A 27,512-nucleotide genomic window follows, 5' to 3' on the forward strand; every position below is an offset into this window, starting at 1 on the left:
ACAAGCATCTTCCTCTAGTAATACATTCCTTTTTTCCTATAGCAATGCAATTCTTATATACAATAGCACTTCTGTGAGGTACTTTAGGCCATAAGTTACGTTTTGCATACCTCCAGTTTCTAGGACAATGTTGGGCGTATATAGAACTAATTTAGAAACTGAAATATTATGAGTTTTTTTTACTACTAGAAAATAAAAATAGTATGTACTATTATTGTTGCTTAACATCCATTGATGTTTTGCAGCCAAAAGCATAAAATGATATGAGGAAATATTTAAAACCTACCTGTTGCAGGGTTTCATACAGTGGGAGATAAAGAATGGATAAAATAATCGCAATAATCAAACCTTAAATAAAATACCACAAAAATATCCCAATGAATGTGTTTTGTCTTTTGATACTTCCTTGTATACCGACAACACATACACTGCCCCTGGCCCAGCTGGGTATGGAGGTGAAGACTGTGGTTTTTCCCTCCTGAGTTAGCCAGGGGACACATAATGTTTTATTAGAAGAATGAACTATTTTTCCCCCAGTTTTGGAAATGTAAATTCTCCTGTAACTCTTCATGGAAAACTGCACACCTGTAAATGCTTCCAGAACAGAGATCCGTTTCATTTACAGCTATGCCTCCCTAGTGCTGGATACATAATTAGGGCTCAAGAAATACTACAGAATGAATTTTAGCTTTCAACACGGAACCCAGCACTCCTCACTAAAATTGTTAGCTGTTTCTCCTAATGAGACTTGTCCCATTTAGCACTTTTAGAAACAAAAGCAATAGTCTTGGTAAAATGTTCTTGTGCATTTGATGACTATCACAGCCAAAACGGGGTTGGGTATGTGACCCGGAGACATCCACAAGATCTGATCACCCTGACACCATCCACAATCAAGTTTAACATTTGCTGAGGTCTGATAAGCACAGGACAGGCAGCATGGAAATGACTGTAACAAATCTCCCTAGTCCTCTGGAATTTACAATTCAGAGAGACAGCCTATCTCACACATAATAATTCAAACAGTAGGTAGACTCCATGCCATGGTGAAACGGGAGTAAGAAGTTCAATTAGAGTAGATAATGTATCACCGGAAGTACCACTGTGCATGGGCAGGAAGGAGAGATTGATTCTGGTTGGGGCCTGGGGCTTGGGGGCATGTGGAATTCGGTGGAGGTGGGACTTGAAATGCGTCTATGGGTGAGCTGGAAGAGACAGGAGTTCTAGGTAGAGGAAGGAGCCTGCCCAACGGTGTCCTCGGCTATTTGTGAGGTGAGCCCAGGAGGGGGTGAGGTGGGAGGGACAGGAGCTTGCCTTGGCAGAGAGGGCAGACAGCACCAGCAGGGACCACACTGTGGCTGTAAGCCAGGAAGAGGAGCTTGGGCTTCGTTTGGTGCATTTGGGAGCAGCCAAGTACCCCAGGGGCTCACCTTCAGGCACGTTGCATGCCACCGGAAGGAGAAAAGGAGACCCAGAAATGAAGTGGAGCTGGTGGAGAGTGGACATGACTGTGCCAGCTCAGGAAGGAAAACGAGAAGTCTGAGTTCAATCAGTGGGAATAAAAAGAGGCGTGCAGGCAACACGGTTTTAGGAACGAAATCTGAAAAGATTCAGTGTTTGATGGGCTTGAGGAGAAGGTGAAGGACGATCAGGCAGGAGTCAAGGGTGACAGATTTTCCTGCAGGGTCGACACATCATCTCTTAAGGGGGCGACGATAACCATCTCTCACGGTCTCCTTGCGTGGATTCTTGCCCCTCCCAACCATGTTCCATACTGTACTTGTGTTAATCATTTAAGAATGTAAACCTAAGCACTCTGCTGCTTGATGAACACCTCCTATGGGCTTCCCCACTGTCCTTAGGATGATGTCCGCCCAACCCCCTAAGATGGTTGGCAAGTGTGTACCAGTCCAGTCCTGCCTCCTCGTAGCCTCACTGAACTCCATCACCCTCTTTCAATTTTACACCAAAGCACACCAGACACCTTTCGCTCCTTCCCTGCTATTTTCTCCAGACTTTGGCATTTCATGTGGATCTTCCCAATCACCATTCCTACACTACTATCTCTCAATTAACTTACAAGGTCCTAGTTTAAACATTACTTCTTCTGAGGGACTTCCCTATCTCCCCAACTAGGCTAGCTCTCCCTTATTACCAAGCCCTGCATGACCTGTTACTCCCCCTGCATCCTTTTCCCTCTCTTAAAATTATTTGTTCAAGGCTGACTTTCCCTGATAGGTTATGGGGGTGCAGGAAGGCAGGGACCAGCTCCACTGGCTCAGTATTGTAGCCGTAGTGCCTAACCTATTGCTCAGGGCACAGGAAGTATCCAAAGAATCTCTGCTGAGATTCCCTGAAATCAGAACTACTGGAAAGATGGAGGGGGGTGGGGTCTACTAAAACAGATGAGGAACATGGGAAAGGATGTAGACCAAGGGTTGGGAGAGATCATCAAAGGGGAGAAGTGAAGAGAAAACTAGCCTAAAGCCTAACATGGGGGGCATGACTACATTTCTCTGGTTGGTAGAGTGTGAAACAGATAGGGATTCAGAAGGGACCAACACAGAGGCAGGGAGGCGAGAGAAATCCAGGAGAATGCAGTGGTTGGGAGGCCAAGGTGAGACGAGGTTAAAAAGGTGGAGAGAGGGGATTTTTTAAAATCTACTTCATAACCTTTGACAGAGGTTGAAGTTGGATATTTTTAACTTCTATCCACATGTAAAGCCCAATTGTCTGTGTTAATAGAAGCGTGACGGAAAGACCCCAGATAATGAGCAGTTTCAGCCTCCCCTATAAGACTATATTTACTTTTTTTTTTTTTAAGATTCATCCATTTATTTTAGAGAGAGACAGAGAGCAGGGGGAAGGGCAGAGGAAAAGGGAGAGGGAGAGAATCCTCAAGCAGACTCTGTGCTGAGTGCAGAGCCTGACATGGGGTTCGATCCCAGAACACTGAGATCATGACCTGACCCAAAACCAAGAGCTGGATGCTCAACTGACTGAGCCACCCAGGTTCCCCTAGAGGCTATATTTAGAAATAAAACCAGAGAGAAGCCCTCCAACAAACAAAACCAAACACAACAGCTGCTGACAAAGAGAAGTGACTAGCTTCAATTTCACTGCAGTTTAACAGGGGTGCTGAGGAAGACAGGAGGAGACTCAAGAAGCCCAGACAAACGGAACAGACGGGATGAGGGATGTGGAGTAACTGCCCACCTGTCCCTGGCTCTGCTCCATCACCTTCCTCATGGTGCGCCCTGCGGCTCCTGGCAGGCAGACAAAAGAGGATTTCCAATCTCTTCTAGAAATCTTTAGACCAGGTGTTCTTTCCCTTGGATCCTTGGATGGAATTCACAGGACTCTCTGAGCTTGATCTTTACTTTCCCTGCTCTCTAACTGAAATTTAACATTCTCTTCAGTTGCGAAGACAGGCAAAACCCCACAGGAATATTAGAAGCACTTGTGAGTCTGTCACCAGGGACAATCTGGTAAAGTTACTGCCAACATCTCCAAGTACTCAGCACTGCTTTGAAATTCTGGGGGTCGTCAGATCTTGTTATTTCATGAATAAGTAGTGCACAATATACCGTACTCCTTCACAGATTTTTTGAAAAATATTTTGATAAATTTATTTCAACATTATTGGTTGAAATCCCATGTGTTTAATTTATGCATTTAGAAAAAACATTGTTCAGGGCGCCTTGCTGGCTCAGTCGGTAGAGCACGCAGCTCTTGATGTTGGGGCTGGAGTTTCAAGCCCCATGTTGGGGGGTAGAGATTACTTAAAAATAAAAGCTTTTAAAAATTAATTAATTAAAAATAAAAGCATTATTCAAGGAAGGGTTTATCAGAGCGCTACACCCTCATCAGGCTGCCCCAGAGTGCTAAAGTCTATGGTGGCACAGAAGGGTTACAGAGCATTCCCCAGCCTGACAACGTATGTGGAATTATATAAAATTTCTGCACACAAGAGACTCCATTTCGGGGCGCCTGGGTAGCTCAGTCGGTTAAGCATCTGCCTTTGGCTCAGGTCAGGATCTCAGGGTCCTGGGATCGAGACTGGCATCAGGCTCCCTGCCCAGCAGGGAGTCTGCTTCCCCCTCTCCCTCTGCCCCTCTCCCTGCTCGCTCGAGCTCTCTCTCTCTCTCAAATAAATAAATAAAATCTTAAAAAAAAAAAAGCCTCCATTTCAAAGTTCCATTTCCCTTTCCAACTAACGAACCCTTGAACTGGGCCACAGCCAGTGACCGTTTTACGAGCAGTTGCTCATAAAATTTCAACAGAGCAACTGGCGTTTGGATCACGTGAGGACAGTGAAGTGAATTAATATGTGCCAGGGACACTTTCATTTGATAGCACCAATAAAATCATCAATAAACTGATAATCTGAAGTGGCGCCACCAGTCAACACCAAATTAGCAGGTTTTTGGGATTTTTTTCTTTCTATCTAAATCATGGAATTAACTTCTCCTTCTTTCTCATAAAAACCTTTTGCTTTCACCACGTGATCACGATACTTTTCTGGTTCCTCTGGAATCTGTGCTCCCCCAATCGCAATTCTGAGATCCCCAAATAGAGGCTTTTGTTCTTCTCCACCTTCTCCTCATTTTCCTCGGCTGATGTGCATCATCTACTCTTCTTCCTAATAAGATTTTTCTTCCCATTACTGAAGCCTTAGAAGTGGGTAGGATTACCAAGAGAGATTTTCAAGAGAAGAGAATTGGGACAAAGCCAGTTACAGGAAACATCTAATCACTTCTGCTTGGTAGAAAAAGTGGGCCAGGTGAGCTACACAAGAAGAAAGGCCTGGAAAGACCGGAAGAGGAGGAGGGAAACTGCCTAGGAGTCAAGGGAGATCCAAAGTTATCATCATTATTTGTTTCTTACCGAGTATCAAAGTCAATTATGATTTCATACTAAGAATAAAAATAGAGACACCACCCCAGGTCGGCGGACACACTGGTGCGTGGGTAACGAATTCCAGGGAAAGCCCCTGCACAAGGACCCTGGTCACCTCCCCACTTCTCCCCTCCACACGACCTGGGGACCATGATGACTCCTCTGTGACACAGCGCTGGTCTCCCATGCCCGGCTAGAAGCCGCCTCTAGAAATCGGCTTTGAAATGACTTATTTCTGTGACCTATCATTTTATTTCCTTTAACGGCCAACAGCTGGCTGCTCTCCAGGGCCTCAATCTAATTAGCATACATGCAGAACTCATTTCCATGCACTGACAGCCCTCCCTCTTCTCTTCCTTGGCAAGCAAGGAGAAGAGGCAGACCTCATTAAAATTCACCTTTGGGCCAATCCCTGGAATGCCTGCTTTCACCCTAACAGAACTATGCCCAAAGTCTGCAGCACTATTTCTGACACCTAACAACAAGGGGGAAAGCTGAATATACAAAGACACAGTACAGCAAAAAACCTTTCTGTGCCTCTTTTTATGGTACTTTGAGATAAACTACAAATGATTTGAACCGTGAGTCCAGGGAGCTCAAGTGGAATAAATACATTTTTAAAAATACATTTTACATTGTTAATAGATTTTAAAATAGAACTCTAGCTGTTCTTATTAATAGTATGTATTTATTCTCCAAACTTAATGTGATCATCAAAATTTTTTTCAATCCAGAAACATATTTTACCTTCTTAAAGAACTATCTACAGTTTCCCTCCACTTAGGCTACTAAAAAATATAGTCCCTGCATTTGCTAGCTTTAAAACGTGTGTATACGCTGGCAAATGCAAGAATGTTTATATACACACACACACACACATATTTTCCCACTTGATTTTGGAAATATTATAGAGAAATAATTAAGAGTAAATGATTCATTATAAGGTAGAAAAAATCCAGCTCTGCCAGTTATTCACTGTGACCTCAGACAAATGATTAACCTCTTCAAATATGTTTCTGTTTCTGAAGAAAAAAGTTATGAAGAAGTTTACAGGAGATAATCTCTGTGAAGTGCTTTGCTCAGAGCCAGCTTCACAGTAAGAACTAAATTAAAGACAGATTTTTTTTTTCAAGTCACATGGTCTGAAAACTTATAATTAATTAAAAATTTCTTGAGGTTCTCAAACTGATATAGCACAGTTACTACAAAGATTCTACCTATATTGGCTCAAAGGAGGCTTATAAACTAGGACCTACATGACATTTATAGTGAATCTATTTTCATTGCCTACTGCAATGGAGCACTTACTAGGACTTGATTATATATGTAGGTGCATGGCTGGTCAATTCAGTGACTTTTACTGCACACCTGTTAGCTATCTGATGGCATTAATCAATGAAATTGAGCACAGAGCCTTAGTTCATCAATGCAATTAGATGTGGACTCAAAGTAAAATGATGTGGATTTTGTTCTCTGGTTTGGGGGTCACCTGGCTGTAATTAAAGCCCAGGACTGACAAGGCAGAAGTTGACCTTCCCAAAGATACTAGATACTAGATACTAGAGTCTCTGGCATCGACTGGCCACCTCTGGACATGAAAATAATAATTGATACAAACCTAAGTCAGTTTGCTTTAATGCAGCTGAGATATAGGTTTCATTTTTTTCCCCAAGAATTTGGGTCAGGGTGAGTTTACTTGTGAAAGATGGCAGTAAAGATATCAGTGAGGTCTGGCGGGCTAACAGTGTCCTGATAATTCTTAATCCGGCATAGGGATGAATACTATTGACTATTAAAGTAATTAGTAAAGTAACTGTCAATTGTTTTAATAAATTTTGGCCAACTTTTTATCTTGAAAAAATTTCAAATCCACAGAAAAGTTGTTAGACGAGTACAGTGTGACTGAATATATTCGTTGCAAGAAAGAAAGTTATGTATACATATGTAATATTACACACACACATACATTTTAGGAAACCATTTGAGAATAAGCTGTAGACATCAGGATAATTTATCTCTGAATCTTCAGCATGTATTTCTAACAAGGAAGCCATGTTTCTAAATAAATGAAAACAATTATCACACAGGAAATTTAACATTAACCTAGAGCTATTACCAATATTCAAATTTCCCCAGGTGTCCCAATAAGGTCCTTTATCCCACTTTTTTTTCTTTTCTTTTTTTTCCTTTTTCCTTTTTTCTCTTTTCTTTCTTTCTTTCTTTTTTTTTAGGATCCAAGATCCACTTAATAATGTTCACTCATTGCATTTAGCTGTCAGGTCTCTTTAGGACAATTCCCTAGCCTTTTTTTAGTTTTGTTTGTTTTCCTTGATGTTGATAATTTAGAAGAGCCCAGGCCAGTTGTTTTGCTAAATATTTCTGGATTTGATTTGCTTGACTGTTGCCTCATGGTTAGCTTTAGGTTAAATATTTTTGGCAGGAACGCTACCTAGGTAATGTGTCCTTCAAAGTACATCGTATGAGGTGACACATGATATTGGGTTGTCCCACTACTGGAGATGCTAAGTTTGGTCCCTTGGGGAAGGGAGTATCTGCCAGATTTCTCCACTAAACAGTACCTTTCTTCCCTCTATAAGTAATAAGTAACTGGTACAGAGGTACCTGTAAATATCCTATCATCTAACATTTCACTCACTGATCTGTCATACATCCATTTCTGATTCTTGACTGAATCTATCTTGTTGATAACTTTCGATCATTAATGTTATATTTGTTGTTTGGTATTATTCTGCCAGGAAAAGCTTTTCCTTCTCCTATCACCCTTTTTTAATTTTTTTAAATGTTGATTTATTAGTATGGACTCATAGATTCACTTTTTACATTTAAAGTGTAATCTATTCTGCCATTATTTGTTGTGATGCTCGCATTGTTGCGTATACTGCAAGCGGAGGCTCCTATGAATTGTCTCCTTTGTTCTTTTGATGTCTCTTTCAGTTTTTGAATACTTTCATATTTTTTGTCACTAGATGTTTCATTTGCATTAACTTTTAAATTGACTTCTGAAGAAACAGCTGCAGAGAACATGATGGTGTCTCTGAGTAGGCAACAGATCCCTGTTTCCATAAATCCAGAAAGTTCGGACTACAGCCTCATTAATTCCAGGCCTATAACGGTATTAAGTGAAAAGCAACTATAGCTTTCTTCTTGGAGAGAGGTAGTAGGGCAGTAGAGGAAGTATTATCACTCTAGCTATTATCCTTTGTCTGCATATTACAGTTTAAGAGTACTTTCACACTTAACCTTACACATCACCATCAACGAACAAAGCATGAAGATAACAAGGCTCGCAGGGGCCAGGTGTCATCTGGCTAGACAGAATGCTACAGAGCTGGGATGTAAACTCAGGTTCGTCTGAGCTCATGTGCATTTCACACTAGATTAGGTAGTGGGCTTACCCTGGAAGGTCTGCACAGCACACCTTGGGTCTCAGCGGGGAAAGGCAGACTTACATCAGAGAGCAGAGGCCACCCTGGACGGGTGGTCACAATCCCAATCTTGTCCAGAGAAGAGGGGAAGATATGAGTGGCAGCTTTCCTATGCCCCCTCCTTGTTTTACACTCTACCTGTCAGTCCACCTCAACAAGACAATCTGGTGGCAGGAGGCACATTTTCCTTGGCTCAATATTTCCAGATATGGGCCCAGAAAGGAAAAAAATAATCAGGGGAGAAAGAAACACGGGAAGGATGAAGACAAAAAAAGAAAGAGAGAGGACTTCTGGGGAAGATGGTGGAGTAGGAGGACCCTAAGCTCACCTTGTCCCATGGATACAACAAGATAACTCTCCCCGAAGACTGCCAGAATGAATTCCACAACTAAAGGTAGAAGAGGTAGGAAGGACGGAGATACCGTGGGGAGCTACATGGACAGCAGGACTGTTTGTGGGAGGGAAGGACCTGCAGGCCTGGAGAGGGGTGAGCAACAGACCCTCATGTCAGGGAGCCTGTAGGGGGAAGACAAATCCCCGTAAACATTTGGCTTTTAAAATCAGAGGGGCCGAATTCCTTGAGTTCTTACAACCACCAGGTCTTAAAACCTGGAAACTTAATAATCCAGCTGGCTCGATTTTGGGAGAGCCAGGAAGGTTAGAGGAAGCTGAGTCCCTACCCTTAAAGAGACAGCACAAAAAAAAAAACAGCCCAGCATAGAAGGAGCAGTTTGAAAAACACCTGGGGCATATGGGAGGGAGATTTGTTTACTAATCTCAGAGCGTGTGCTAGAGGGACAGAGATCCTTGGGAGACCGCTCCAGGAACAAAGGGCCTGGCAGGTGCCATGTATCTGCCTCCCCCACCCCCCACAGTATAAACACACAGTCACCTGCAGGAACCAGCACAGCACCCATGCTCAATACCTAACTTGCTTACAATGCACCCCAACCCCCATGATCTGGCAGGTCCACTCCCTCCAGGCAGACCTGCCCAGCAATGCAGATCCCCTCCCCCAGAGGACCAGAGCAAAACTTGCTAACACGGGACCTCCCACCCCATGCACTTTGTGGATCTTCCCCATCCAATATGCTCTTGGCTAGAGCCTATCTAAATTGGTGCCATAAGCCTGGCAGTGTACAAGCAGCCCCCACAGGGGTTACCACCACTACAAAGTGACTCCTGCCCTGGGGACAGGGAAAGACAGCCACACACACCAGGCACACTGCGGCCCTGCCCACCAACAAAAGCTTCTCAGGGGACAACACAAGGAAAGTGCCCTATAGTTCAGGGGTACTGCATCTCTGGTGAATATGTGATCTGACTCACCTCCAGCCCAAGGGGGTCCCAGATTGGCCCCCTAGGACCACAGGGAACAAACCCTGCCCACAATAGGCAAAGAAAGCCACTGCAGACAACTGGACTGAAGAAAAAAGCAGCTCAGACTCAAGAGTAGGATGCATGCAACACACATAGCAGACACCCCTGAAGCATCAGATTCCAGGGAACAGGGATTGCACTGCAGGGAATCACAGGACCTCTTCTTCATAAAGCCACTACTTTCAAGAGCAGGAGATGTAGCTAAATTTCCTAACAAAGAGAAACAGACACAGAGAGTTAGACAAAATGAGGAGACACAGGAATATGTCCCACATGAAAGAACAGGACAAAACCACAGCAAAAGAACTAAACAAAACAGAAAAAGTAATCTGCCTGATAGAAAATTTAAAGTAATTTTCATAAGGATACTCACAGGACTTGAGAAGAGTGGAGGACATAAGTGAGATCCTTAACAAAAGATAGAAAACATAAAAAAGAATCAGTCAGAAATGAAGAACTCAATAAATGAAATTTAAAATACACTTGATGGAATAGATAGTAAACTGGAGGAAGCAGAAGAATGGAACAATGACCTGGAGGACAGAGTATGGAGGAGAGAGAAAAAAACTATGCAAAATGAGAACAACTTAGGAAACTCAGCAACATCGTCAAGCATAATAAATTCTCACTATAGGGATCCCAGAATGAGAAGAGAGAGAAAATTTAGTTGAAAAAATAATAGCTGAAAATTTTCTGAATCTATGGATGGAAACAAAAATCCAGTTCTAAGAGGCACAGAGATTCCGCAGTAAAATGAAAGGAGGTCCACACCAAGACATATAGTAATTAAAATGGCAGAAAGTAGTGATAGAGAATTTTAAAAGCAGCAAGAGAAAAAAAAACTTCCATACAAGGGAAACCCCATAAGACTATCAGCTGATTTTTCACCAGAAAGTTTGCAGGCAAGAAGAGAGCAGCGTGATATATTCAAAGTGCTAAGAGGAAAAAATCTGCAGCCAAGAATATTTTATCCAGCAAGGCTATCATTAAGAATAGAAGGAAAGCTAGAATTTACCAGACAAACAAAAGTTAAAGGAATTCATGACCACAAAACCAGCCCTACAAGAAATGTTACAGGGGACTCCTTGAGTGGAAAGAAAAAACTATAAGTAAGAGTAAGAAAAGTAGGAAATAAAAAAGCAGTAAAAATAAGTATATCTATAAAAATCAGTCAAGGAACTCACAAAAAAAAAGTGGAAATTATGACACAATATTATTTTTTTTTTAAAGATTTTATTTATTTATTTGACAGAGAGAGACACAGCTAGAGAGGGAACACAAGCAGGGGGAGTGGAAGAGGGAGAAGCAGGCTTCCCGCTGAGCAGGGAGCCCGATGTGGGGCTCGATCCCAGGACCCCAGGATCATGACCTGAGCCGAAGGCAGACGCTTAACGACTGAGCCACCCAGGCGCCCCTGACACAATATTCTTAAAACATGGGGAGGAGGAGGGGGGCGGAGCAAGATGGCGGAGGAGTAGGAGACCTGGATTTCGTCTGGTCTCAGGAATTCAGCTGAATACGGATCAAACCATTCTGAACACCTATGAACTCAACAGGGGACTGAAGAAGAGAGTAGCAACAACTCTCTGAAACAGAGAAGCGACCACTTACTGGAAGGTAGGACGTGCCGAGAAGTGAATCCAAGGCGATATTCGGGAGGATAGACGGCAGGGGAGGATAGACGGCAGGGGAGGGGGCCTCCATCGGCCGCTACTGGCAAGTGATAGAGCCGCGGAGCACAAAATCAGAACTTTTAGAACTCGGCTCCGCTGAGGGACGTCACTCCAGTGGCTAAGCGGGGGGTGGAACCCTCGCGGGACAGTGTGGTCTCAGGACCCTTGGAGTCACAGAATGACCAGGGCAGAGCTCCCAGGTATCGGAGCGGGGAAGCCGGCTGCAGAGATGGAGCCGAGGCGCGGGCTCTCAGCTCGGGGTTGCCATAAACTGTGATCCGCGGCCCAGTCGGGCCACTGCTCCTCCAGCAGGGACCCAACAAGCGGCAGAGCTGGGGAGACTCCCCTTCCTTCCCCGGGAGGAGCGGCGCAGGAGCGCACCGCAGGGATCTGCTGGGTTTGGAGACTCCACACGGGGTCGGGTGCCAGAGATAAAAACGCTCGGTCACAGGCCGGGTGAGCACAGAGTGCGGCCGGAGACCAGGGAGACGGGAGTGAGTGACTGCTTTTCTCTGGGGGTGCACTGAGGAGCGGGGCTCCGAGTTCTCAGCTCCTCCGGGCAGAGAGTGGGAGGCCACCATTTTCACCCTGGTCCTCCAAAGCTGTACCAGAGCTTGCAGGGAACAAAAGCTCCTGAGAGCAAACCCGAGAAGCTTGCTTAGCCCGGACCAACAAGGGCAGGGTAATTCCACCTTGGAAAAGACATTTGGGAACCAAAGCAACAGGCCACTCCCCCAGAAGATCAGCAGGAACAGTCAGCAAGCCAAGACCAAGTTTACCGATCAAGGAGAACGGGAGAACTCCCGCGCTAGGGGAATACTGCACATAGAATTCATGGCTTTTTTTACCATGATTCATTAGTTTTTCAAAGTTAATTTTTTTAACTTTTTTTTTTAATTTTTCTTTCTCCCTTTTTCAACCAACATCTTATCAATCCCTTTTAAAAAAAAAAAAAACATTTTTTATTTTTCATTTTTAGAGTCATATTTTATCCCTTCATAGTAGTAACCCTTATTTTTGGCATATATATATAAATTGTTCTCTCTTTAAAATTTTGAGATACAGTTTCTTCTAACAGATCAAAATATATCCTAAATCACTAGTGTATGGCTTTGTTCTAGTCTCCTGCCTGATCACAGTCTCTACTTTTTTTTCTTTCGTTTTTCTTTTTCTTTTTTTTAAATTTTTTCTTTTTTCAAACAACTTCTTATCAATCCCTTTTATAAAATCTTTTATAATTTTCATCTTTACAGTCATCTCCCATCCCTTCATTGTATCAACCCTTATTTTGTACATATATAAGTATTTCTTCCTTTAAAATTTTAGGAGGCACTTTTTTCTAACAGACCAAAATACGCCCAAAATCTAGTGTGTGGCACTGATCTATGCACTAGCCTGATCATATTTGATGATATTCTGTTTTTTTTGTATTGTTCTGTTTTTGTTTTTATCTTTTTCTTTTTTTTTTCTTTCTTTCTTTTTTCCTTCTTTCCCTTTCTTTTCCCCTGGTTTCAGGTCTTTTCTGATTTGTTTAGAGTATATTTGCTGGGGACGTTGTTAACCTGGTAGCATTTTGTTCTCTCATTTATCTATTCTACTCTGGACAAAATGACAAGACGAAAAAAAATCACTTCAAAAAGAACAAGAGATAGTACCGTCAGCCAGGGACGTACTCAATACGGACATTAGGACGATGTCAGACATAGAGTTCAGAATCATGACTTTAAAGATACTAGCTGGGCTTGAAAAAAGTGTGGAAGTTATTAGAGAAACCCTTCCTGGAGAAATAAAAGAACTAAAATCTAACCAAGTCGAAATCAAAAAGGCTATTAATGAGGTGCAATCAAAAATGGGGGCACTAACTGCTAGGATAAATGAGGCAGAAGAGAGAATCAGTGATATAGAAGACCAAATGATGGAAAATAAAGAAGCTGAGAAAAAGAGAGAGAAACAACTACAGGATCACGAGGGCAGAATTTGAGAGATAAGCGATATGATAAGACGAAACAACATTAGAATAATTGGGATCCCAGAAGAAGAAGAGAGAGAGGGGCAGAAGGTATATTGGAGCAAATTATAGCACAGAACTTCCCTAATGTGGGGAAGGAAACAGGCATCAAAATCTAGGAGGCACAGAGAACCCCTCTCAAAATCAATAAAAATAGGTCAACACCCTGACATCTAATAGTAAAACTGACGAGTCTCAGAGACAAAGAGAAAATCCTGAAAGCAGCTTGGGAGAAGAGATATGTAACCTAAAATGGTAGAAATATTAGATTGGCAACAGACCTATCCACAGAGACCTGGCAGGCCAGAAAGGACTGCGTGATATCTTCAGAGCACAAAACGAGAAAAATATGCAGCCAAGAATACTATATCCAGCTAGGCTCTCATTGAAAATTGAAGGAGAGATAAAAAGCTTCCAGGACAAACAAAAACTAAAGAAATTTGCAAACACGAAACCAGCCCCACAAGAACTATTGAAAGGGGTCCTCTAAGCAAAGAGAGAGCCTAAAAGCAGCATAGATCAGAAAGGAACACAAACAATATACAGTCACAGTCACCTTACAGGCAATACAATGGCACTAAATTCATACCTTTCAATAGTTACCCTGAATGTAAATGGGCTAAATGCCCCAATCAAAAGACACAGGCTATCAGATTGGATTAAAAAACAAGACCCATCAATACGCTGTCTGCAAGAGACTCATTTTAGACCCAAAGCGACTCCCAGATTGAAAGTGAGGGGGTGGAAAACCATTTACCATGCTAATGGGACACCAAAAGAAAGCTGGCTTGGCAATCCTTATATCAGACAAATTAGATTTTAAACCAAAGACTGTAATAAGAGATGAGGAAGGACACTATATCCTACTTAAAGGGTCTATCCAACAAGAAGATCTAACAATTGTAAATATCTATGCCCCGAACATGGGAGCAGACAATTATATAAGGCAATTAATAACAAAAGCAAAGAAACACATTGACAGCAATACAATAAGAGTGGGGGACTTTAACACCCTCTTACTGAAATGGACAGATCATCTAAGCAAAAGATCAACAAGGAAATAAAGACTTTAAATGACACACTGGACCAAATGGACTTCACAGACATATTCAGAACATTCCGTCCCAAAGCAACAGAATACACATTCTTCTCTAGTGCCCATGGACATTCTCCAGAATTGATCACATCCTAGGTCACCAATCAGGTCTCAACCGGTACCAAAAGACTGGGATCATTCCCGGCATATTTTCAGACCACAATGCTTTGAAACTAGAACTCAGTCACAAGAGGAAAGTCGGAAAGAACTCAAATGCATGGAGGCTAAAGAGCATCCTACTAAAGAATGAATGGGTCAACCAGGAAATTAAAGAATTTAAAAAATTCATGGAAACCGATGAAAATGAAAACACAACTGTTCAAAATCTTTGGGATGCAGCAAAGGCAGTCCTAAGAGGAAAGTATATAACAATACAAGCCTTTCTCAAGAAACAAGAAAGGTCTCAAATACACAACCTAACCCTACACCTAAAGGAGCTGGAGAAAGAACAGCAAATAAAGCCTAAACCCAGCAGGAGAAGAGAAATAATAAAGATCAGAGCAGAAATTAATGAAATAGAAACCAAAAGAAGAGTAGAACAGATCAACGAAAGTAGGAGCTGGTTCTTTGAAAGAATTAACAAGATTGATAAACCCCTGGCCAGACTTATCAAAAAGAAAAGAGAAAGGACCCAAATCAACAAAATCATGAACGAAAGAGGAGAGATCACAACCAACACCAAAGAAATACAAACAATTATAAGAACATATTATGAGCAACCCAATGCCAGCAAATTAGATAACCTGGAAGAAATGGATGTATTCCTAGAGATGTATCAACTACCAAAACTGAACCAGGAAGAAATAGAAAACCTGAACAGACCTATAACCACTAAGGATATTGAAGAAGTCATCAAAAATCTCCCAACAAACAAAAGCCCAGGGCCAGATGGCTTCCCATGGGAATTCTATCAGACATTTAAAGAATTGATACCTATTCTCCTGAAACTGTTCCAAAAAATACAAATGGAAGGAAAACTTCCAAACTCATTTTATGAGGCCACCATTACCTTGATCCCAAAACCAGACAAAGACCCCATCAAAAAGGAGAATTACAGACCAATATCCTTGATGAACATGGATGCAAAAATTCTCACCAAAATACTAGCCAATAGGATCCAACAGTACATTAAAAGGATTATTCACCATGACCTAGTGGGATTTATCCCTGGGCTGCAAGGCTGGTTCAACATCCGCAAATCAATCAACGTGATACAATACATTAACAAAAGAAAGAAGAAGAATCACAGGATCCTCTCAATAGATGCAGAAAAAGCATTTGACAAAGCACAGCATCCTTTCTTGATCAAAACTCTTCAGAGTATAGGGATAGAGGGTACGTACCTCAATATCATAAAAGCCATCTATGAAAAACCTACAGCGAATATCATTCTCAATGGGGAAAAGCTGAGAGCTTTTTCCCTAAGGTCAGGAACGCGGCAGGGATGCCCACTCCAACCACTGCTATTCAACATAGTATTAGAAGTCCTAGGCACAGTAATCAGACAATAAAAAGAAATCAAAGGCATCCAAATCGGCAAAGAGGAAGTCAAACTCTCACTCTTTGCAGATGATATGATACTGTATGTGGAAAACCCAAAAGACTCCACCCCAAAACTGCTAGAACTCATACAGGAATTCAGTCAAGTAGCAGGCTATAAAATCAATGCACAGAAATCAGTGGCATTCCTATACACCAACAACAAGACAGAAGAGAGACAAATCAAGGAGTCAATCCCATTTTCAATGGCACCCGAAACCATAAGATACCTAGGAATAAATTTAACCAAGGAGGCAAGGATCTGTACTCAGAAAAGTATAAAATACTCATGAAAGAAATTGAAGAAGACACAAAGAAATGGAAAAACTTTCCATGGTCACGGATTGGAAGAACAAACATTGTGAAGATGTCAATGCTACCTAGAGCAATCTACACATTCAATGCAATCCCCATCAAAATACCATCCACTTTTTTCAAAGAAATGGAACAAATAATCCTAACATTTGTATGGAACCAGAAGAGACCCCAAATAGCCAGAGGAATATTGAAAAAGAAAAGCAAAGCTGGCGGCATCACAATTCCGGACTTCTAGCTCTATTACAAAGCTGTCATCATCAAGACAGTATGGTACTGGCACAAAAACAGACACGTAGATCAATGGAACAGAACAGAGAGCCCAGAAATGGACCGTCCACTCTATGGTCAACTAATCTTTGACAAAGCAGGAAAGAATGTCCAATGGAATAAAGACAGTCTCTTCAACAAATGGTGTTGGGAAAATTGGACAGCCACATGCAGAAGAATGAAAGTGGACATTTCCTTACACCACACACAAAAATAGACTCCAAATGGTTGAAAGACCTAAACGTGAGACAGGAGTCCATCAAAATCCTAAAGAACACAGGCAGCAATCTCTTCAACCGCAGCCACAGCAACTTCTTCCTAGAAACATCGCCAAAGGCAAGGGAAGCAAGGGCAAAAATGAACTTTTGGGATTTCATCAAGATAAAAAGCTTTTGCACAGCTAAAGAAACAGTCCACAAAACCAAAAGACAACCGACAGAATGGGAGAAAATATTTGCAAATGACATGTCAGATAAAGGGCTAGTATCCAAAATCTATAAAGAACTTATCAAACTCAACACCCAAAGAACAAATAATCCAGTCAAGAAATGGGCAGCAGATATGAACACACATTTTTCCAAAGAAGACATCCAAATGGCCAAAAGACACATGAAAAAGTGCTCAACATCGCTCACCATCAGGGAAATCCAAATTAAAACCTCGATGAGATACCACCTCACACCAGTCAGAATGGCTAAAATTAACAAGTCAGGAAACGACAGATGTTGGCGGGGATGCGGAGAAAGGGGAACCCTCCTACACTGTTGGTGGGAATGCAAGCTGGTGCAACCACTCTGGAAAACAGTATGGAGGTTCCTCAAACAGTTGAAAGTAGAGCTACCATACGATCCAGCAATTGCACTACTGGGTATTTACCACAAAGATACAAATGTAGGGATCCGAAGGGGTACGTGCACCCCGATGTTTATAGCAGCAATGTCCACAATAGCCAAAGTGTGGAAAGAGCCAAGATGTCCATCGACAGATGAATGGATAAAGGAGATGTGGTATATATACACAATGGGATATTATGCAGCCATGAAAAGGAAGAGAGCTTGCCCTTTGCAACGATGTGGATGGAACTGGAGGGTGTTATGCTGAGTGAAATTAAGTCAATCAGAGAAAGACATGTATCATATGACCTCACTGATATGAGGAATTCTTAATCTCAGGAAACAAACTGAGTGTTGCTGGAGTGATGGGGGGTGGGAGGGATGGGGTGGTTGGGTGATAGACATTGGGTAGGGTATGTGCTATGGTGAGTGCTGTGAATTGTGCAAGACTGTTGAATCACAGATCTGTACTTCTGAAACAAATAATGCAACATATGTTAAAAAAAAAAGAAAGAGAAGAAGATAGCAGGACGGGAAGAATGAAGGGGGTAAGTTGAAGGGGGAGACGAACCATGAGAGACGATGGACTCTGAAAAAGAAACTGAGGGTTCTAGAGGGGAGGAGGGTGGAGGGATGCGTTAGCCTGGTGATGGGTATTAAAGAGGGCACATTCTGCGTGGAGCACTGGGTGTTATGCACAAAGAATGAATCATGGAACACTACATGAAGAACTAATGATGTAATGTATGGTGATTAACATAACAATAAAAAATTTAAAAAAAACATTGGGAGGAGAGGAGTAAAGAATGGGTTCAAACTTAAATGATCATCACCTTACTATAGACTCCTCTATATAGACGATGGTAACCACAAATCAAAAAGCAGTAATAGATATGTAAAGATTGAAGAGAAAGAAATCCAAGCATAACACTAAAGACAGCCCACTTATGATGGCAGAAGAGAGCAAGAGAAGAAAGGTACAGAGAAGAACTACAAAAACAACCATAAAACAAGTAACAAAAGGGCATTAAGTACACACCTATCAATACTTACTTTGAATGTAAATGTACTAAAAGCTCCAATCAAAAGGCTTAGGATAAGGGAATGGATTTGAAAAACAAGACCCATCCATATGCTGCCTATTTTAGACCTACAGACACATGCACACTGAAAGTGAAGGGATGGAGAATCATTTATCACACAAATCGATGTCAAGAGAAAGTGAGGGAGGCAAAACTTATATAGGACAAAACAGACTTAGAACAAAAACTGTAACAAGAGACAAAGAAGGACACTATGTAACAATAAAAGGAATAATCTACAAGAAAACACAGCAATTTTAAGTATTTATATATTTAACATGGGAGCACCCAAATATATAAAGCTGTTAATAACAACCATAAAGAAAGTAACCAACAGTAATACAATAACAGTAGGGGACTTTAAAACCCCATTTACACCATAGGACAGATCATCCAAACAGAACATCAGCAAGGAAACAGTGGCTTCGAATGACACATTGGACCAGACGGACTTAACAGATATATTTGGGATATTCCATCCTAAAACAGCAGAATACACGTTCTTTTAAAATACACATGGAACATTCCACAGGAGAGATCACATATTAGGCCACAAAAAAAGTCTCCACAAATTCAGAAATATTGAAGTCATACCATGTATCTTTCCTCACCACAACTAGTTCTGTGAAATTAGAAATCAACCAGAAGAAAAAATCTCAAAAGAACACAAACACATGGATGTTAAATAACATGTTACTAAACAATGATTGGGTCAGCCAGGAAATCAAAGTAAAAAAAAAATACATGGAGAAAATGAAAATAAAAACACAATGGCCCAAAGCCTTTGAGATGCAGCACAAGGAGTTCTAAAAGGAAAGTTTATAGCAATGCAGGCTTACCTCAAGAAGCAAGACGAATCTCAAGCAACCCAATCTTATGCCTAAAGGAGTGAGAAGAAGAAGAACAAACAAAACCCAAACCAAGAGAAGGGGGAAATAATAAAGATGAAAGCAGAAATAAATGAAATAAAAATTACAAAAACAACAGAATAGATCAGTGAAAACAGGAGCTGGTTTTTTGAAAGGAACAACAAAATTGGTAAACTGTCAACCAGACTCTTCAAAAATGAGAGAGAGAGAGAGAGAGAGAACTCAAATAAAATCAGAAATGAATAAGTAGAAATAACAACCAACACCACAGAATACAAAGAATTACAAGAGAATATTACGAAAAATTACATGCCAAAGAACTGGATAACATAGAAGAAATGGATAAATTCCTAAAAACATATAACCTCCCAAAACTGAATCAGAAGGAAATAAAAAATTTGAACAGACCACTTACCAGAAATGAAATTAAATCAGTAATCAAGAAATTCCTAACAAACCAACATCCAGGATGAGACAGCTTTAGAGGTGAATTCTACCAAACATTTAAAGAAGATACCTATTTAAAGAAATACCTATTCTTCTCAAACTATTCCAAAAAATAGAGGAGGAAGGAAAACTTCCAAATTCATTCTATGAGGTGAGCATTACACTGATACCAAAACCAGATAAAGACACCACAAAGAAGGAGAACTATAGGTCAATATCTTTGATGAACACAGATGCAAAAATCCTCAACAAAATATTAGCAAACCAAATCCAGCAATAAATTAAAAAAATCATTCACCGTGATCAAATGGGATTTATTCCTAGGGTACAAGTGTGGTTCAGTATTCACAAATCAATCAAAGTGATACACCACATCAATGAAAGAAAGGAAAAAACAAATGATCATTTCAATAGGCACAGAAAAATTATTTGACAAAGTACAACATCCATTTGTGATAAAAACCCTCAACAAAGTAGGTTTAGAGGGGACATATCTTAACATAATAAAAGCCATATATGAAAAACCCACAGGAAACACCATCCTCAATGGTGAAAAACAGCTTTTCGCCTAATGTCAAAGAAGCCTAATGAGATGTCCATTCTCACCACTTTTATTCAATATAGTACTGGAAGTCCTTGCCAAAGCAATCAGACAAGAAAAAGGAATAAAGGCATCCAAATTGTAAGGAAGAAGTAAAACGTTCACTATTTTCAGATGACATACGCTATATATAAAAAACCCGAAAGAATCCACCAAAAAAACCTACTTAAACTGATATGCAAATCCAGTAAAGTTGCAGGATACAAAATCAGGGTACAGAAATATGTTGCATTTCTATAGACTAATAATGAAGCAGCAGAAAGAAAAATCAAGAAAACAACCCTATTTACAAGTGCACCAAAAATAATAAAATACCATAACCAAGAAAGTGAAAGACCTATACTCTGAAAACCGTAAAACACTGATGAAACAAATGGAAAACACAAAGAAATGGAAACACATTCCATGCTCATGGACTGGAAGAACAAATGTTGTTAAAATGTCTATACTACCCAAAGCAATGAACAGACTTAATGCAATCCTTATCAAAACACCAACAGCATTTTTCACAGAACTAGAACAAATAATGCTAAAGTTTATATGGAACCACAAAAGACCCTGAATAGCCAAAGCACTCTTGAAAAAGAAGAACAAAGCCAGGGGTATCACAATCCCAGATTTCAAGTTATACTACAAAGGTGTAGTAATCAAAACAGTATGATATTGGCACAAAAGTAATCACCATAGATCAATGAAACAAAATAGAAAGACCTAAAATAAACCCACAGTTTTATGGTCATTCTTCAACAAAGGAGGCAAGTATATCCAATGGGAAAAAGACAGTCTCTTCAACAAATGGTGTTAGGAAAACTGAACGGCCACATGCATAAGAATGAAACCACAACACTATCTTATACCATGAACAAAAATAAACTCAAAACTGGGGCACCTGGGTGGCTCAATAGGTTAAATGCCCGACTCTTGATTTCAGCGCAGAGTTGTGAGATCAAGTCCTGTGTCCAGCCTCCATGGGCTCCATGCTAGGTGTACAGCCTGACTGGGATTCTCCTTCTCCCTCTCCTTCTGCCCCGCCCCATTTGTGCTCTCTCTTTCTCTCTCTCTCTTAAAAAAAAAATGTTGACTACATAAAAGTATGCACAAATAACTGTTATTCAGAGAATCAGAACTGTAACAAGATACTATTTATAAAGAACATTATTAAATATAGCCTAACATTTTATTTTAAAAAAGAAGAAAGCAGAAGTCAATGCCCTGCCTTTTGATATTTTACCAATACGAGATCTGGACAAAGAAGCAGGAAGTTCAGTGATGAAATGCCCCTGACACTGTCCTCAAAGAGTTAACACATAGTGAAAAGGACATGATGGAAAACAAGAACAGGCTTGCATTTAAGACAGTTATTAACCTTTGACACATGTCAAAATAACTATACCATCACCACTACTGTAATTGAACAACGTTTATTGAGTAATCGCTTTGTGTCGGGCCCTATGTTCAGCAGATTTACTGACTATATTAATACATGTTTACAGTAATTCTCAGAAGTAGGTACTGTTATTATTCCCATTTTATAAATGAGGAAACTGAGACCCCAGGAGTTTAAGTCAGGTGTGCAAAGCACACAGCTAGCGAGTGTTGGAGTCCAGACTTAAGCCTGGGTACTATGACTGCAGACAATATCCTCTTCATCACTATGCTCCACTGTCTCTCCCAGCTTTCAAAGCAAAGCATCCAGGCAGACGTACGAGATGCTGTCAATACATCTTCAGTGAATTGGGTCCATAGACACCCAGGAGCACAATAGCCATGACAGCGAATGGTAGAGAGACTGGCAGAATCCCTTCCTGTTAGGATTTACTCCTTCGCAGTCATTTTGTTTGTTTGTTTGTTTGTTTGTTTGTTTGTTTACAAAAGACACAATCCCTACTCAATCATATTCTTTGAATCAAAATTCAGGACACAATCTGTCCAGCAATTCTGGGTCATTTATTCATCTCCCGTTTGACTGGTATTTGTGTAGAGCCAAATTCATGATGTGCTCTGTACATGGTGCTGAAAAGCATACCAGCCGCAGCCCTGCCCTTGTGAGGTGCACATTCTATAGGCGGAGAGCACAGGTAATACATGAGTAAGCAGGCAGAGGAAAAGATGGGGCAAATGAGGGAAGTAAACAGGACCACATGGTGGAGGTCAGAAGGAGGGCTGCTTCTTTAGACTGGCAGCCAGAGATGGCCCTTCTGCGGCTGTAAAATGGAGCTGAGATGCAAATACTGGGAGGCAGAGTGGTCAGGGCGGAGAGGACCAATAGTCGAGAAAGAATCAAGGCAGGAATGAGGTTGGAGAGTGGGAAGAACAGCAAGAGGCCAGTGTCATGCAATCTAGAGAGTGAAATAGAGAGGGAAAGAGCACAGTCAAAGGGGTGGGTCAAGGCTAGAATATGCAGGAGAAGAAAATATTTTTTTCCTCTACTAAGTCCTTTGTTGGGTCTCTAACAAAAGACAGATTAACAAGAGGAAAGCATGCAAATTCATTTAATGTAAATTTCACACCACAAGGGAGGCTTCAGAAGGAAACGAAAACCCCAAACCATGGTTGAATGTGTGCAGTTTTATATCAAGTTTGATGAAGAGAGTTTGATGAAGCTGTGGGAAAATGAGATGGGACAAAGGATATGAGGTAAGTGTAGTATACCGGGGAAAACTTAGCAAGGTCTGTTCATTCAGATTCCTTTCTGTGTCCCTTCATCTTTGGAGAGATAAGGATGCTCCTTTCCTCAGGTATAGGGAGGGCACCATTCACATGAGGGTTTTTTTTTTTTTAAGATTTTATTTATTTATTTCAGAGAGAGAGAGAGAATGAGAGACAGAGAGCATGAGAGGGAAGAGGGTCAGAGGGAGAAGCAGAGCCCCTGCTGAGCAGGGAGCCCGATGTGGGACTCAATCCCCGGACTCCAGGATCATGACCTGAGCCGAAGGCAGTCGCTTAACCAACTGAGCCACCCAGGCGCCCCCACGAGGGTTTTATGACCTGCTTCAAGGGAAGACCAGAAAGTCCTTCCTGGATGTGCCGCTTGTAGTTTCCCCACAAAACCACCACAGGGCTGCATGGTGACAAGGGTCAAAGCAGGGGATAGATGAGAAGACCCTGCAACAGTCTAGGGCCTAGGGGAAAGATGATGATGGTGGCCTGAACTAGGGTGTGACTGCTGGAGGTGGGGAAGAGTGGAGAGATGTGGAACAGATGCTGAAGGCAAAGCAGATAGGAACATGGTTACTATTGGGGGAAATTCTTCTGCCCATTCCCAATGTCATCTCCAGGTTCAAGGGTGCTCTGGTGAGTGATGTGACACAACTTTGTGTTTCTCCAGACCTTTACTCGTCCTGCCCCAGGGGAGGAGGAGCGAATTATGTGACTAGGAGATGGACAGAATATTCAGCTTGATTCCTCACCTCTTCCTCTTGGGAGAGCTATCCCATTCCCGGGCCCCCACACCACAGCCTTGCCTGGACAAGCCCCTTCATGTCCAAGCTCGCCCTGGACAAGGCTGGCTGTGACTGATTCAATCTAGAAGACCATGTGATCTCACCTTAAGCTACATCTCCAATGTAGCCTGCAGCCTTTACCCGAAAGGAGATCATTTAGCCTCCACCTGCTCCTCCTTGTCAGAACTGTCAATTTGTTCAGGAACAAGGATGCTATTTATCGAGCCCCCTCGAGACCCCCAAAAGTAGAATTGGGACATGCGTTGGGATTCTAATGTATTTAATTCTTCTGGATATTTTGATGGAGTGAGGGACCACAGGTGAGAATCTAGGATGAACAAGTGCAACAGAGAAAATACACTGAGAAAATGATCATGAGGGAGACCCTGCTGCTAGTCAATGCCTTACTGATTGACTCAGGAATCCCGATTCTATTTCTTTTTTTAAGATTTTAAAATTTATTTTAAAGAGAGAGGTGTACACACACGTGTGAGTGGGGAGGAGGGCAAAGAGGGAGGGAGAGAAAAAGGAAGAGAATCTCAAGCAGACTCCATTCTGAGCCTGGAGCCCAGCTCAGGGCTTGATCTCACCACACTGACATCATGACTTGAGACAAAACCAAGAGTCAGATGTTCAATTGACTGTACCACCCAGGCGCCCGCCCCACCCCCATCCCTGATTCTATTTCTGACAGAGTTCAGAGCCAGCAAGACAAATACGTGTTTCCCCTCCCGACTCCACGCCCGACGCAGGCACTGAAAATCAATCCTGACGTTCTTTCCTGAGCCTGGCCTTGGCCTCACAATCTCTCTCAGGATGGTATGATCCAGGCACCTACTAACAACTAGGGCTACAGACAGGATGAAACTGAAGTTACGGCTTTGAGGCCAACTACAAAATAAAGCTGATCATATTTTCTAGTTAACGCAAACTTACCCAGAAAATCATTTTTATTTCAAATTTGTGGAACCTATTTCTAAAATGGATAAAGACCATTTTTCTGGAATGAAAAATTCACACTGAGTAGAATTTTTTTTTTATGATTTTAAGTTTTGCCTTAGGACCCTCAAATACTGCTTAGTAGAGGATATAAGAAGTTAGTCCAACTCTGTAGAGTTCAAGATTTATTTCTTGATTTATTCTAAAATAAGTTCATGACTCACTTCATGATTCAAGTCGTCTCCTTAAAGCACAGTGAAATTTTTAGTAATTTAAGACTTACTATCAATTAGCTCCAGTGCTTGTTTTCAAAGTAAGGGCCAAGAAAGATAGGACTGCCATTCATGTCCCTAATATTACTAGATCTTATTTAATAACTGCAAAGCTGCTAAGCTTTGCTGTATCATTGCTAAAGGGATAGTGGATTGCTTCATGAGTGGGAGATTATATGCATTTTTTTCCCTTTCCTTCTTTCTCTATCTTGAATCTCAGCAAATCTCAGACTTTGAGGCCACATTAATGAATCTCATTATTTGAAAATTCTTTTTTTTTTTTTTTTTACAGATTTTATTTATTTGAGAGAGAGACAGAGAGCACCAGCAGGGGGGGAGGGGGAGGGACAAATAGATTCCCCACTGAGTGGGTAGCCTGACATGGGACTACATCCCAGGACCCCGAAATCATGACCTGAGCCGAAGGCATATGCTGAACCAACTGAGCCACCCAGGTGGCCCTGGCAAATTCTTGTTTGCCCACCACGGGCTATGTCAGGCTGATGACTACCCCACTGACACTAGCTAAATGAGAAGCTGCCTGGTGGCCACCGAGGAACCCAACACCTCATTTGGGATAAAGTCTATGCTGCAATGAAAACCTTTAAATAAAGCAGACCTGGGAAGGGCTCCTCAGGGGAACACAGCAGCTTCCTGTTAAGGAGAGTTGTATGCAGCTGATAATACTTCTAGAAGCAAAGAATGAGTTTGAAAAGCAGGCAAAGTGTCAACCGAGTGGCCCATCTGGAGGTCAGCAATGGTAAGTTGCAATCTTAGACCACGCGTTCTGTACAGGGGGCCCCATGGGCTGCAGAGCACAGCCACTCAGCAGAGACAATTCTGGTAGCTATATTCCAAGTCCACCAAGGGCGGGCAGCATCATCTGGCACAAGATGTGCCATTTCCAGAGGTTTAAAATAGTTTTTCTAAATGTGTCTTTTCACAGTCCGAATATGATTTAAGTTTCTTCTGAGTTGAGATCCTGAAGGGGATGAGACAATTTTGTACTGACTTTCATGGGGAAAGGGTTGCAGGGGAAAGAGTCACAGCAGGACACCGATGAGAAGACCACTGGGTGGGGGCTGGGGGAAAGGTGATGGGGATTTACGTCAATCGATCTAGTTTTGTAAGAGTCAAGGACACTTCTACCAATGTTTTAAAGCACTACATGTATTGGTTAAGAGAATGCAAACAACATAGACGATCCCCATGTAAAGACTCCTGCTCTGTCTTCCAGTTCCCTGCCCCAGGGTTGACCCATAACCCTAGCTGTTATTTTCTGCAACAACCCCAGTTGTGATTTTCTGCAACTAGGATATTTCCTGCATACACATTCATTAACTTACTACTTTCTGTGTTTGGATCTTTCAAAGCATTCAGGAGAACTCAGAAGGGATGCAGAAGTTATCAATCCATCATTGACTCACCTGGAAGAAGTCAGGACGTCAAGAGAAGCCCAGTTCAGGGCCGGAAGCAGAGGCTGCCCATGAGCTACTTCCCTTCAAGAGAGGACACTGTGTGTCCCCGAGTGGAAGGGGACAGAGGAGTGACTCTGAAAAACACCCAGGTAGAGAGGAGTCCCCGTGATTGGAGTGGGTGGACAAGTCTGTGGGTCTTGCAAGCAGCACAGGACCCACCACATGGCCTCAGCCCTGCATGGGAAGACGGCCAGCTCCCCGCAGTCAGAAGTCATATGCTGCACCCAGGGAGGCTGCACCCTAGACCCTGGGGCTCCAAAGGTTCCACTGTAAGTCCCCAGAGAGGAAGGGCCTCCAAGGTGAGCCCATGGAGCCTAGAAATAACCAGTGCAGATAAGCAGCATTACTAGAGGGGCCTTCTGATGATCTGAGGCTGGATTCCTGCCAGGCTGATTCCCGTCAGTGAAGATTTGGTCTGATTTGATGACGTGAATGGAATTTCTGTTAAAAATGAGTTCTGGGCTGAGATGTGAACCCACCACACAAATGTGGCATTTGGTCTTCTAGTGGGCCAGATAGAGACTGTGACCCCAAACTGCGCTCCAGCCCACCAAGCTTACAAAATTCAAGGAATCCCCTGGGCTTCACATGGAGCATCCTTTAGCTCTCACCAGCTCACTGAGGCAGGGATGAGAGGCCACATTGTGAAACTGCTCTGGAAGCAAGAAGCCATGGTCTCATGTTATTTGGAACATGACCCAGCCTGTCTGCCTGCAAACACCTCCCTAAGTCAAAGATTAAAATGTTCCAAAAACAAAAAACTCACCTGCCATGCAACAAACAGAAAACCCCACTCATGTACCAAGGCAAATATAAATGTGTTATTATACACAGATATTTATGCACACATTTTTTTTTCTTTTTTAGGTACAGATTGAAAACAGGAAGTCCACGTAAGGCTTAACTCATCCCATGAAACCCT

General features: G+C 41.9%; 1 protein-coding gene across 2 annotated transcripts in view; it reads right to left on the bottom strand.

Moving 5' to 3' along the window:
- PLD5 (phospholipase D family member 5) overlaps positions 1 to 27,512 on the bottom strand; it is a 411,859-nt gene that overhangs the window by 191,335 nt on the left and 193,012 nt on the right. The gene's annotated exons all lie outside the window — the stretch shown is intronic.

This window comes from Zalophus californianus, chromosome 10 (genome assembly GCF_009762305.2).
Source record: "Zalophus californianus isolate mZalCal1 chromosome 10, mZalCal1.pri.v2, whole genome shotgun sequence".
Taxonomy (NCBI): Eukaryota; Metazoa; Chordata; class Mammalia; order Carnivora; family Otariidae; genus Zalophus; species Zalophus californianus.